General features: G+C 34.9%; 1 protein-coding gene and 1 non-coding gene across 8 annotated transcripts in view; one reads left to right on the forward strand and one right to left on the reverse strand.

Moving 5' to 3' along the window:
- The window catches only part of Pclo (piccolo presynaptic cytomatrix protein), a 337199-nt gene that overhangs the window by 26457 nt on the left and 297385 nt on the right, over positions 1–13357 (forward strand). The window lies entirely within an intron of this gene.
- On the reverse strand, positions 5105–5223 carry LOC114688363. The gene has a single exon (XR_003733777.1). It is a non-coding gene; the product is annotated as a 5S ribosomal RNA (ribosomal RNA).

A 13357-nucleotide genomic window follows, 5' to 3' on the forward strand; every position in this document is an offset into this window, starting at 1 on the left:
AATTCTTTGTTTAGATCTCTTAATTGGATTATTTGGTATATTGATGTCTAGTTTCTTGAATTCCTTATATATTTTAGAAATCAGCCCAATGTCAGATGTGGGGTTAGTGAAGATCTTTTCCCAGTCTGTAGGCTACCTATATGCCCTGTTGATGGTGTCCTTTGCCTTACAGTAGCTTTTCAGTTTCATGAGGTCCCATTTATTAATTGTTGATCTCAGTGTCTGTGCTATTGGTGTTCTGTTCAGGAAGATGTCTCCTGTGCCAATGAGTTCAAGGCTATTTCCCACTTTCTCTTCTATCAAGTTCAGTGTATCTGGATTTATGTTGAGGTCTTTGATCCATTTGGACTTGAGTTTTGTGCAGGGCCATAGATTATGTCTATCACTTTTATACAAATCAAAACTACTTAAGGACTCTTTCAGACCACTGTGTCTGATCTTGTGAGTCAGTCAGGCAGAGCTGAAGAGGCTTGGATGAGACATGTCAGAGAATCCTTAAGGTTTGTCTTATTATTTTGGAACTAATTTTTTAAAAATAAATTTTAATTAAAATAGAAGTACCTCACTTTCCCTTTTCCTCCCTCAGCACCTCCCACATCCAGGTACCCTCCCTTTAACTCTTTCTAGGCCCCAGGTAAATGGATAGACCTAGAAAGACTATCGAATTCTTTAAAGAACAGACGTAGGGAGTTTTCGTTGTTCACGTTGAAAACACAGGAGAGTGCCGTGACATTGCTCGCACTGTGTGAAAGCACCTTCCCTGCAGGATTCAGCAGATTTGCTTTCTCAGCTCTCATGAGCCTTCCTAACTAATGAACACTCATCTTTAAAGGCGGATACATATTGTCTCCTCAGCCCTTGGTGAGTGTTAACTCTTCTTATTGCCTGCAAATTAACTCCAGTGTAAATGTAAAACACAAAACACAATTTAATTTCTTCATAGTTTTAGAAGAGCATTTTGTTTGTGTGTGTGTGTGTGTGTGTGTGTGTGCGTGTGTGTGTGCATTCATCCTGAGTATAATTTTTTTCTTTTCCCAGTACAGCTGCATTCACTTAAGCTGTTAAAAAAATTGTACCCTTTAATGAGGAGCCTTATGGTGTCAACATAATGCGTTTATTGAAATAGCTGTAAAGCAAACAGCACTACTGAAAACAAAGCTGTAATTTCTATATTTTCTTAACACAAACATGTATGTAGTACAGTTATATGGCTTATAACACACATACAATGTTGCATATATATACATACATACACACAAATATTATTGTTTATGCATTTACTACATTTGACCTATCATGAGTATTAAAGTTCTGTCAGAGTTTGGAATAGTAAAATGAGAGTCCCTTGAGTACAGAGTCAGTAAATCTTCCTGTGGAGTCTCTGGTATTCTGTATGTTGGTGAATCATGCTTTGAAGGAAAGGAGATTACTTGAATAAATTACAGAATTAACCAGCATGTGTGGAACTTTAATTTTGGAAAATTTGATGTTATAAGTTATTCAAAATTTTTAGATAGTTTAAGTAAGGTCCCATTTTAAATATGGCCCAACAGGATATAAAATGTCTGTCTCTCTTCACATTATTGTGATCTGCAGTAATTTCCTTGAATTTAGAAGACCATGATTCAGGAGAGAAGAAAATTTGATATAGCAAAAATGACTTGACCATGACTATGGTAAAGATCATTCAGTTGGCATAAGGATTTACCTCTGCTATTGGTAAGGTCTATTGGCTAGTTTAATATTAAGGAAGTGAATGAAAGTTTATTTATCTTATGTTCAAATAGTTCATATTACTATTGTCTCTAAAACTTTGGAGGAATGAAAGATGGATTAGCTAAAAAGGATGGTGATACAATGTGTTTATTGTATGTAGGCTTTACAGATATACTCCTAGCACATATATAATGTTACATGTGTTCTATTTATCCTAATAGGCAGATTTATATGTGTCCAAATGAATCTTAATATTTAGGCTTAATTTACAACATGAGTCCACTGGTTCATACTAAATATCTTTCCTTGTTTTTTTTTTTTTAATTTGGGAAAGCATGTACTTCTAATTTTTATTTAGTCTCTGTTTTTTCACTCCGTTTGTGGTACATTTTTCTTGTGATTCAGTGTTACTGTACTATTAGTTCAGGAAGAATATTCTCAAGCTATTCACACTTATTCCTAAAATACAAAGAAATGATGTTACTTAAGATAGAGTCAATGTTTGCCATTTATTTTCTAGCATATATTAGTCTGCTCAGAGTCTCTGTTTCTCTTATCCTGATGACTGAGGCAGATGCTTTTTCCTAGAGGTGCCATACCGCAGCCTTCCTGCTGCACCTCTCTTTGCTCTTGTTCCTCTGATGGTGAAAAGAGAGCCACTGGAGTTTTGTGTTGGGAGCTACAGACAGTATCCCACCTCCCCACCACTTCCCCAAATCACAGCTGTCTCTAAGGTTGTTTCCTGACCCTCTTGCACATAGTTCCTCACTCTTCCTGGGGAGTGTCAAAGGCTTCTGGTGGGCCTTGGGTGAATCCAGTACCTAGCCTGAGCTTAACTGTTTAGCTGTGTGATGACCAGTTTGTATAAATGATGATATAATCAGTTAACTTTTAGTAGCAAAACACACTTCTTTTAGGCTTAATTTTTGTCCATATGGGCTGTGGCTTGTCTTGGATAAAGTTTTAAAAGTTGCAGTATACCTTTCCAAAAGAGCTGTAATTAACAAATCTGGAAAGATACTGAGAAAACAGCCTAGGTTGGCAATGGCTTTCCTTACTGAATTTTAATAATTCTCATTTAGTTCAAATGCAAAAGATACCAAAAGTACCCTTTTGTGGGTATTTATTTTTGTTGTTTTTGCCACTCTTTTCTGAAGTAACTTTTTACCATGAAAATAAGACAACATGAAATATATTTCTTCGTGCTGAATGAAGTCCTAGAGTCATAATTTTGCTTTCTTGGCAAGATGATTTTGCATGGCCTAAATGGTTTAGAAATAGCTAGCATATATTTGTCACTAGGCAACAAATGAGCCTTTTGAGCTGATTAAGACCCAATGGTGAGACTGCGATCCTTTCAGTTCCTTCTCTTTAGCTGAGGTGGCTTCTGCATTCTGCATCCCTTACAGCTGGCCTAGTGGAGATGAACCATGTTAGTTTAGCAATGCATAATCTTCCATTTATTTTAATGAACATTACTTAATACTGTAAAAAGCACATGCAGCACTAAAAAGTGTTTAAAAGAATGTCTATGTGTGCAAGCATGCACAAAAAATCTAAAGCTAAATGATCCCAGATCAGTTATGAATAAAGGGCTGTACTGATAACTCAGTTCCAGATGGGGGAACTCTGTAGTCTGAGCGGACCTTTCTGACCTTTGTGACATAGAGATCCCTTGTGTGACTTTTATAACAACAATGTTTATTATGTGGTTATAGATGTTAAGTTAGTCAATTTAGGATAAAATTGATTTCTCTCTTGAACAATATCTATTTAAAATAGTCAAATATCGATTTAAAATTAAGGAGCTTTGCTCAATTTTTAAGAAATCAATTTTTCCTACTAATCTTCATTTCTAGTGCATTTACTCTTCTAATCTGTATGTTAGCCCCATCTCAGTGAACATGGAGCACTTTCTCTGTCATTAAACACCTTTAGTGTTGCCTAAAGGAACAAACATGACTCAATTCTGTGGATTATATTTCATGAGATACATCATCCTTTTATTACAGATTTAGGATATTTTATTCTAAACAAGGGGAATTTTTGTATGTAAGTATTTATATTTTGAATATCTCTCAAGGATCCCTTGCGTGTAGTGAATCAGGAATGAGAATCACCTCGTACTCAGTTCTCTGGGAAGACATGAAAGCAGTTAGCGTCTCCACCACTCACGAATGAAATTGCTTTGGGTTTAATCCAGAACAACTTGTTATTTGACAATTTGTTAAAACGGCGTTCTTTTTTAATAGTTTCAACTACATACAAATAAAATAATGAATAATTATAAAAGAGAATGCAGAAATATGGCTCACAGTGAGTTCTTTCTCACTTAAACTCTCTGACCTTTGATGATCATTTGAAACAGTCGCCATTCATCTGGAAGTCTAAAAATGTTATTAATGGTTTGCCTTGGCTAGTATTTCTTTTCTCACTAGAATTTTTTATTTTTATACTTCAAATATAATGTGAGTGTAACTGCACTCCAATGAAAATGTTGTGTAGACAGTGTTTGTAATGAAACTGCTACCAACCATTTCCCTACCTTCATTACTCTCATGAAACAGATGTTTGACTACAAAAGACATTGTGCTACATACCTTTCTCCCTATAACATTATGTGATAATTTAAGCCCTATTTTGGGAATTAAAATGAGAATGAGAGACATACAGTTATTAAACAGAGATTTACTTTAGGAGCTAAGTCAATGTTGTCTTTACTATATTTGTTTAAATAATCTATGGACCTAGAGAACAAACACCACTTGCTCTCTCTTGCTCTTACATCAGTTGGTAATTGCTAGGATTTTTAACTCTGTCAGTTTTGTAAATAAGGGGATCTAGGAAACATTGTTTTCCATGGAACAATGTGGCTATGTTGTGCTTTGTTAATAAGGAATAACATAACAATAAACAATGTGATTTTGTTTATAAGGATGAAGTGGTTTTGTGGGCTCAGAAGCGTAGAAGCCAACATTACTATGTGTCATAGTCAGGGTTTTCATTGCTGCAATAAAACACCATGATGGAAAGCACATTGGAGAGGAGTTTGGCTTTCACTTTCACATTGCTGTTTACCACTGAAGGAAGTCCTGACAGGAGCTCCAACAGAGCAGGGCCCTGGAGGCAGGAGCAGATGCAGAGACCATGGAAGGGTGCTGCTTACTAGCTTGCTCCTCATGGCTTTCTTAGCCTGCTTTCTTCTAGAACCCAGGACCACCAGTACAGGGATGGTATCACTCACCATGGGGTGGGACCTCCACTGCCTATCACTGATTAAGACAATGCCCTACAGGCTTGCCTACAGGTCTCTCTTGTGGAGTCATTTCCTCAGCTGAGGCTCTCTCCTTTTTTTTTTTTTTTTTTTTTTTTTAATTAATTATTTTTAAGCCTACAGCACTCGGTATTCCCAGGCGGTCTCCCATCCAAGTACTAACCAGGCCCGACCCTGCTTAGCTTCCGAGATCAGACGAGATCGGGCGCGGTCAGGGTGGTATGGCCGTAGACTCTCCTTTCTAATGACTAGTTTGTATCAATCCAACATAAAACTATCCAGTGCACCATGGGATTTATCTTTCCAGGTAAGTATTGAGCACTGATATGTGAAAGCATTTGATAAGATGATAAAATGATGGCTCTTCTTTCACATCAACTGATTGTTAGAGTATAAAGTATATTTGTTCAAATTGCAAGAAATACGATACTCACGTCAGTGAAAATAGTGAATATCTTGTGTCCCCTAGTCGTTATATATATATGTGTGTATGTGTGTGTAATGTAGTTGCTATATGTTTCTTATAGAATCCAGGACCACTAGTCTAGGGATGGCACCACACACAGTGATCTGTACCAAAGGCTTGCCCAAAGGACAATCTAGTGGGCACATTTTTATCAAGTGAAGTTTGCTCTTCCAAACCCTAGCCTGTGACAAATTAACAAAACTAGGCAACACAAAGGGTAGTATGAACAATATAAAATGCCTCATTAGTTTTTCATCAAATATTGAATCAATATTTTATCTTATGTTTATGCTCTTATTTTACATTTCATGCTAATTATAGACTCTAACTTTGTCTTTTATTTAAACAATTAAAATATTATCCTAATATACATACAGGGAATGCTAAATGGCCTCAGTAGGTGTGTATATATATTTATAAATACATATATTTATATATATTTAATATTTATATATGTGTGTGTACATTTTTTCTTTCTCACTATAGACTCTGTTATCTTGAGTACCATTTACAATAATATTTAGTAATTTGGAAGTCTAAAAACATACAATATCCATATATGTATGTAAGTAACAGAAATAAAGAACTAGTCATGCATTTGAGAGGTGAAGGGGCAGGACCAGAGAGCAGTTGAAGGAGGTGAAGGGGGAGCTACAGTTATGTAGATACAGTATATGTATAAGAAGTTCTTAAAATTTAAATAAAAAAATAGTCTCCTGTCAAAGCTTTATCCTTAACTCACTGATCTGACTTGTCTTTTGGGTAGTAATCAGTATTTCTAAAAGATAGAAAGGCTGTGAGGTTTCTTTTACTCCTTATGAATTCATCCAAGTCCATTTACTGTTGTTTATTTTCTTCCGTAAATATTACTCTTAACATTGTCTTTGATTACTCAACTGTAGTTGTACATGCATATATTGTATCTGCTTTCATGTAGGATGTATTTGCCTCTGTGTGTGAGAAATGCACAAATATCTTGTACTTCTTGCAATCTACTTACCTTTTTTACCAGGAATCACTCTTTAGATTATACAAAGTGGCTGATTGTTACTGCATTCTCTGTTGAATGGATAGATTTCAGTGCTCTCATTGTTAAACAGACACACTATGAACTATGAACGTTGGACTGATCTGAAGATCAGGGTTCTTAGGTCTTGCTAATAATTAGTAACAGTAACCACACTCTGTGCTGTGGCCATAACAAACTTTAGGTTCCTGTGTTCTCTATTGACTCTTCCAAGTGTGTCTTTCAGAGATCTTGAGTTTGTTTGTGGACTTCAAGTGCATTTGGATGAAAGGTTTCAACTTTGAGGTCATTATTAAAAGATTTAGAAATAGATAATATTAGGACTACTGCATATTGAAGATACTTTTATTTTCTTGATGGTTAGTCATTTTACATTAAAAGCTTTATTAATTTAAATAATAAAAGTAATATTTTCTTTAATAAAGTAAGAAGTGATCTAGTATATATCTAAATATATTACTATTTTTGCATGTAAACTATATCAATGAGTTTTTCTTCTACTAATATTCTTTGTTTTTAAACTGCCTGTTTATATCCATGTTAGTTTTGGAAGATATTTGTGTATGGTTTTAGGTTTTGCATAGTCTGATTCTTTGTTAATACATCTTAAGATGATATTTTCCTTGCATATCATTTGTTATCAGTATTATTTATGAGATTTGAATTCACATATTCTTTTTTGTTTTTTATATAATTAGATCTTTTAAATATTTGTCAGCATTACACATTTTTATAAAAAGGGCTGGTTACATTTGTTTATAAAAATGGCCTTTGGTATTTCTTTCTAAACATCTATAGTTTTTTTTTTTTCTTAAAGATTTATTTATTTACTTATTACGTACACAGAAGAGGGCACCAGATCTCATTACAGATGGTTGTGAGCCACCATGTGGGTGCTGCGAATTGAACTCAGGACCTCTGGAAGAGCAGTCAGTGCTCTTAACCTCTGAGCCATCTCTCCAGGCCTATAGTTTTATTTATTCAAATACATAAATGTAGTTGATTTTTTTACTCTTTTGGACAGCCCACCACCCAGTTCCCAAATCAATAACACATGGAGGTTTATTTCTACTTATAAGCGCCCAGCCTTAGCCTGGCTTATTTCTAGCCAGCTTTCCTTAACTTAAATTATCCCATCTGCATTTTGCCTCTGGGCTTTTCCCATTCTCTTACTCTTGTAAATTTTACTCCTACTCCATAGCTGGCTGAGTGGCTGGGTGGCTGGCTTTTCTCCCAAATTTCTCCTTCTATTTATTCTCTCTTTCTGCCAGCCCCACCTACCCTTCCTCCTGCCTTGCTATTGGCCAGCTCTCTATTAGACCATCAGGTGTTTTAGACAGGCAAAGTAATGCAGCTTAACAGAGTTAAATAAATGCAACATGAAAGAATGCAACACACCTTAAAATGATATTCTACAACACATAAATGCTTGGCTCCAGATTATTTGCTTAACAACTCATTATTTTCATTCTTCTTTCATGGGGACACTTTATTCATATAATAGACTTCCATTAAATCAATTTGCTTTCTAAATCCTTTATTTTTTTTTTCTTATTGAAAGTAGTTTTTTGTACAATATTTTTGTTCATGTTTTTCCCATTTAAGAGTGATTTACAGTTTCAGCACCTTTTTTAAAAAATATAAAACCACTTTTGTATTTAAATATATTAAGTAGCATATAAATCTTGGCCAAAGAGTCTAGTTGTAGCTGAAAGTTTTCATGCATCCCACCTAGTTCACAGCCACTCAAACCCAAGTAAACACACAGAGGCTTATATTAATTAAAACTGCTCGGCCATTAGCTCAGGCCTACCACTGACTAGCTCTTACACTTAAGCTAGCCCATTTTTGTTCATCTATATGTTGCCACGTGTTTTGTGGCTTTACCTGTGTGTCATTACATGCTGCTCCCTAGACAGCAAGCTGGCATTTCCTCCCTCAGCCTTCCTCATCCCAGAATTTTCTCCTTGTCTGCTTATCATGCCTATACTTCCTGCCTGGCTACTGGCCAATCAGAGCAACACATTCACAGCATTACAAAGTGATATCACCCATCATCTAGTAATAGGGTATTTCCTGGGCTGCAATTTGACTTTGTATATCTTACAGCCAGTGGTCTTGGTCTTGGTTCAGAGAATATGAATGCTATTATCCGTGGTACAACAGGGCATAAGAATCATATCTGATCCTCTGCCCTGCCCACCCTATGAGAGTGTGCAACGCGGAGCTAGAATGATGGTATAAACATAGTGGGTTTGGTCAATGTGAGGAACACCATGGTTGTGGAATTTATTGCAAGTAACAAGCTAGCTTTCTCTTTTTACCATAGAGATAGATTTCTGCCTTTATAGATTCCTGCTGCAAACATAACCCTGAGAAATTGCCAGGATAATGAGAAGCCAGGGTTTTGCATTGCCTATGTACACTACAAAGTATATAGGACATTATTATGAACTTCTAGTATTACAAATTTCCTTTTCAAATGAAGATAAATACAGAACTGTAGTGTAAAAGACAGATAAAAGTGAAAGTTCATTGTTTTTTTATTGACATCAGTCATTTAGCTGAGAGCTGAGAGTGGGGTTCATAAACACTCTTATTCTTGGGTTTGACTCTTAACCAACTTCGTCAGCTTCCAATGTTAATGGTGAAAAATTAGGCCCATGGCAAATATGTGATATGCTGGTAGCTGTGGATAGTAGTCAACTTTGAGAGCTGTGTTGTTCCAATAGGGCAGCAAAGCAAGCGAGAGGAAGCAAGGAGCGGCCTGACATGGAACTGATTGCTCGTGAAAATAAACACAACCTCAGAGCTCCACCCATGGTGCCTATGTGACACTTAGAAAAAAAAAAAAACTTCATCTCTCTGTTGTATTCTTAAATAATACGAGAAAGTATCTTTTGGGGCAATAAGACATGCCATTTTAATTAACCAATCTAGGGAATCACAGAAAGAAGGGATTGTCATTTAAAGCTCTTCCAGCTTTTTTTTTTTTTAACTAATTCTCATATTAATAACTTAGTAGTTGTAGTTGATGGAAGTCATAGGCCAATGATGACTATAAAGGTTATCCTGTTTTTAGTTGAAAATAGATTTTTCCTACAATATAGTCTGATTATTGTTTCAACTCCCAGCACTTCCTCCCAGCTCCTCATCACTTCCCCACCTACCCCAATCCACACTCTTTCATTCTCTCATTAGAATACTAACAGACATCTAATATAATAAATAATGATAAGCAAACAAACCAGAATAGGGTAAAAGAAACATACAGGTCTTCTTTTGAAATTCTGGAATTATATTTATATTCATTTTGAGTATTTTCAACTATTTCAAATAACTTTTATGTTTTCCACCCATTTCCAGTTTACTGTCATAAGTTTACATGTGGAATGCCATTTTCAACTTATCATATCACACTTCCTTCATCACCCCAGAGTAGTACCGTTTTTTCTTTTGTGCTTGCTAAAAATAGGAGTGCTCTAACCAAATCACACTCCAAGGGAATGCTGAGGTAGAACTCTGTGAACAATATGCCTTGACACATCTAAACAGCAAGAGTTCCTTGCTTAGTAAGTAACTCCAAGTTAGTAAGGTTGGCCATTTCCTCAGTCTTTATGATGCTGGTCTATAATGTTGATTACCTGATACATATTTGTTTATTTCAGCCACATAAAAGAATATATGAGTATAAGAAAAATAATGCCCTTCTAAAAATACATTCATGCAAAATTGGTTATGTAACTATTGTGTAACACTTGAGTCCCGTATAATGGACTTACAATACTCTAAGGGAGCAGTGTCAACTGAGCCATGAAAAACAAGCAAATGACCGTGATTTTCATGGCTTTTTTCTTTTTTCTTCTTCTGAAAGAAATCCTCTATATCAAAATTTCACTCACTTATCAGACACAAAACCACCCAAAGCCACTGTTCTTTCTTGTGATAACCAAATGCAACGTACACATTTACTAACATTACAATTACACTAGATAGTATATTTGATGAATAAATCACCACCACTTTTATCTTTATGGAAAATGTACTTTATTGACTTGTAGTCTCATGAGATGTGAAAAAATGTGCTTCTAGATTAACGAAGTTTAAAAATGTTTCCAGTTTAATCCCATTTATGTACATGAATTGTACACATATAAGTAACTTACTGCTATCTGTAGTTTTACAACAAGAATATATTGTTAACCAAGTATATCACATTATAAAATTTTATTTGGCAGGATTCTAATTCTGGAAGACACTCATTGGAAGATGCTGAGGCACATGTATGTTTCTGATATGTTTGCCTTTATGGGAAAACAGATTTTCTTTAGTTACCACCCTATGTGCAGTAAAATCAAGCATGTTTCAAAACAGAAACAAAATAGATGAAGTGAAACGTCCTCATTAGCTAAGTAACATTGTTCCAGGTTATCAGTCTTGGTAGCAAGGACCTTTATCCCCTAAACTATCTAACAGGCCTGATTACAAGGATTCTTAAAGCATTAGTGAAATTCTTAGTACCAAAAGGCATCTGTCAACATTTATTTTTAAGGCATGAGATTAGAAAAAACATGATTTTTAGGGATATATTTTTTACATATGTAAAAATTGGAAATTATGTTTTAAAATTACTTGGCTAAAAGTTATCTTAATGCAGTCTACCCTGAATACCGTATTTAGTAGTAAAGCCCACCTCAGGATTTCTATAATGTAATCTTATCCCGATCTCTTTTCTTTTGTCATTAGCGCTTAATATAATTAAAAAAAAAAAAAAACCATGATGATTCATTTACAAACTTATTATGTTTTAAAACATCTTTTAGTATCAGCAGGATGCATGATTGTTAGATATTGTCTGTTCTGGGATATAATCACCCAGTAGATGCTAATATGTGCTTCTTAAAAGGAAGAATTAATCCTATATAGTCATTATAGATATTGTAGCTAAGTAATAAAATCATAATATTGATTGACCTCATATTTGGTTACATACAAATATTTCACCTACTTTCTAACCTAATTTTTCCCTAGCATTTTAAAAGACAAAAAGAAAAGGGATATATAGTATATATAAAAAAACTTTCTCTAAATAAATTCTTATTTTAAATTTGGGTGCATAGAGAATAATTGAACGTTTTGTTAGGACTGGGAGTTATATAATGCAGACTGTTTCAAGGAAGAGAATACAGACTTGGTGATGTTATAAGAACAAGGTGGTAGAGGTGTTGCAATGGCATGTGCAGTAGAAGATGCCTGAGCTTCAAAAGCAGCCTGGGAGCTTCATAGCCATACTTTGTACACATTCCTTAACCTTGTAGAACTGGCCAGCGAACCCATGTTTAAAGATAGTTTATGGCACTTGACAAAGCAAAATCACTGCTAACTTTGTTAGCCAAAGCTGCCAAGTCTAGAAGGCATATGGGATCAAGATCCACTTTTGTCTCTACAAACGAGAATTAAAATTAATCTTATCCTCAGTGAAGAGTCACTTTTGAGATGAGTTGGGATGGTTAACAAAGTAAGTTTTGGTGTTAAATGCCATGTTGGGGACATTTACTCTGACCTTGACAACTTATTTTAGATTACCTTATAATGCGGTAACAAAAGAAATGGGTCTTGAGTAAATAGAAATATAGTCATTGCTATGCTTCCTTACTCATGATGTCAGTTATGTTTCTATCTTTATTTATTTGACAATGAACTTTTATCTATGATTGTGTCATTAATATGAATGCATTCTTTACTTATGAAAAGAGGAAGCTATCTATAGTTTGAATTTGAAAAGAGATTAATGGGAAAAATTTTATCATGGAATGCTTAGAAAAGTCTTAGAAAACTGCCAACAAGTGATTACAAAGAAGAATACATTGAAATGAGAAATGGTGAATGGCTGAATTCATGTCTGATGTGATCTTACATTTGTTTTCTTTCCAGACATGTAAACAAGTCTTGTCAACACTCTTACCTCTACAAATTTCAGATTGAGGGTTTTGTTATTATACTGATGATTTTACTAAATCATACTCAAGAGTCAGAACTGTTTACTTTCAGTTCTTAAGATAAACAAGTGAACATTGCTTAATGAAAGAATTTTGTCAGTCTCACTGAAATGTAAACACACTGGATAGGTGTTATTTAAGTTATACATAAACAATCATGCCATTTGTATATTTTACAGTTTTAAATTTTATTCTTTGAGAATTTACACACATATTTATCTTGATCATAGCCACACCTCCAAATTCTCCTGGACCTCCTTCTGCCATGCCCCTCTCAACTTATTGATATATATATATATATATATACATATATATATATATATATATATATCCCTCTAAATCCACATTTGAAAACCCTGTTTGTATGGGTTTATACTGATTAACTGGAGTATAAGCAACCTACTAACTATACCTTGAAGAAATCTTACCCTCTCTCCCTCCACAGCCACTAGTTGCCAATAGTTTATCAATTAGATAGAGATGGGGCCTCCTGAGAGCCTCCTTCACCCATACTGGAATGTTGAATTTGTGCAGGTCTTCTGAAGACAAGAGAAACTGTGAGTTCCTGAGTGCAGTTGTGCTGTCATATCCAGAAGTCACTCTTTACTCTAGTCCTAGCAAACTCTGGCTCTTACAATCTTTCTGCCTTCTATGATGTTCCCAAGGCTGTTGGTCCAGTGAGATACACATGACTTATGAAAGGCTGATCCCTCCAAAGTTAATCATTTACTCTCTACAATTTGATCCATTGTGATTCTCTCTAATAACATCTGAAAAGATGAATGGTGAGTGTTGCACTAATGAATGGGTATAAGGATAAGTATTTAGAAGATAGTGAAATACACTATTAATTTAGCAAAATGATGAGGTTTTCC

Source organism: Peromyscus leucopus, chromosome 3, assembly GCF_004664715.2.
Source record: "Peromyscus leucopus breed LL Stock chromosome 3, UCI_PerLeu_2.1, whole genome shotgun sequence".
Lineage (NCBI taxonomy): Eukaryota > Metazoa > Chordata > Mammalia > Rodentia > Cricetidae > Peromyscus > Peromyscus leucopus.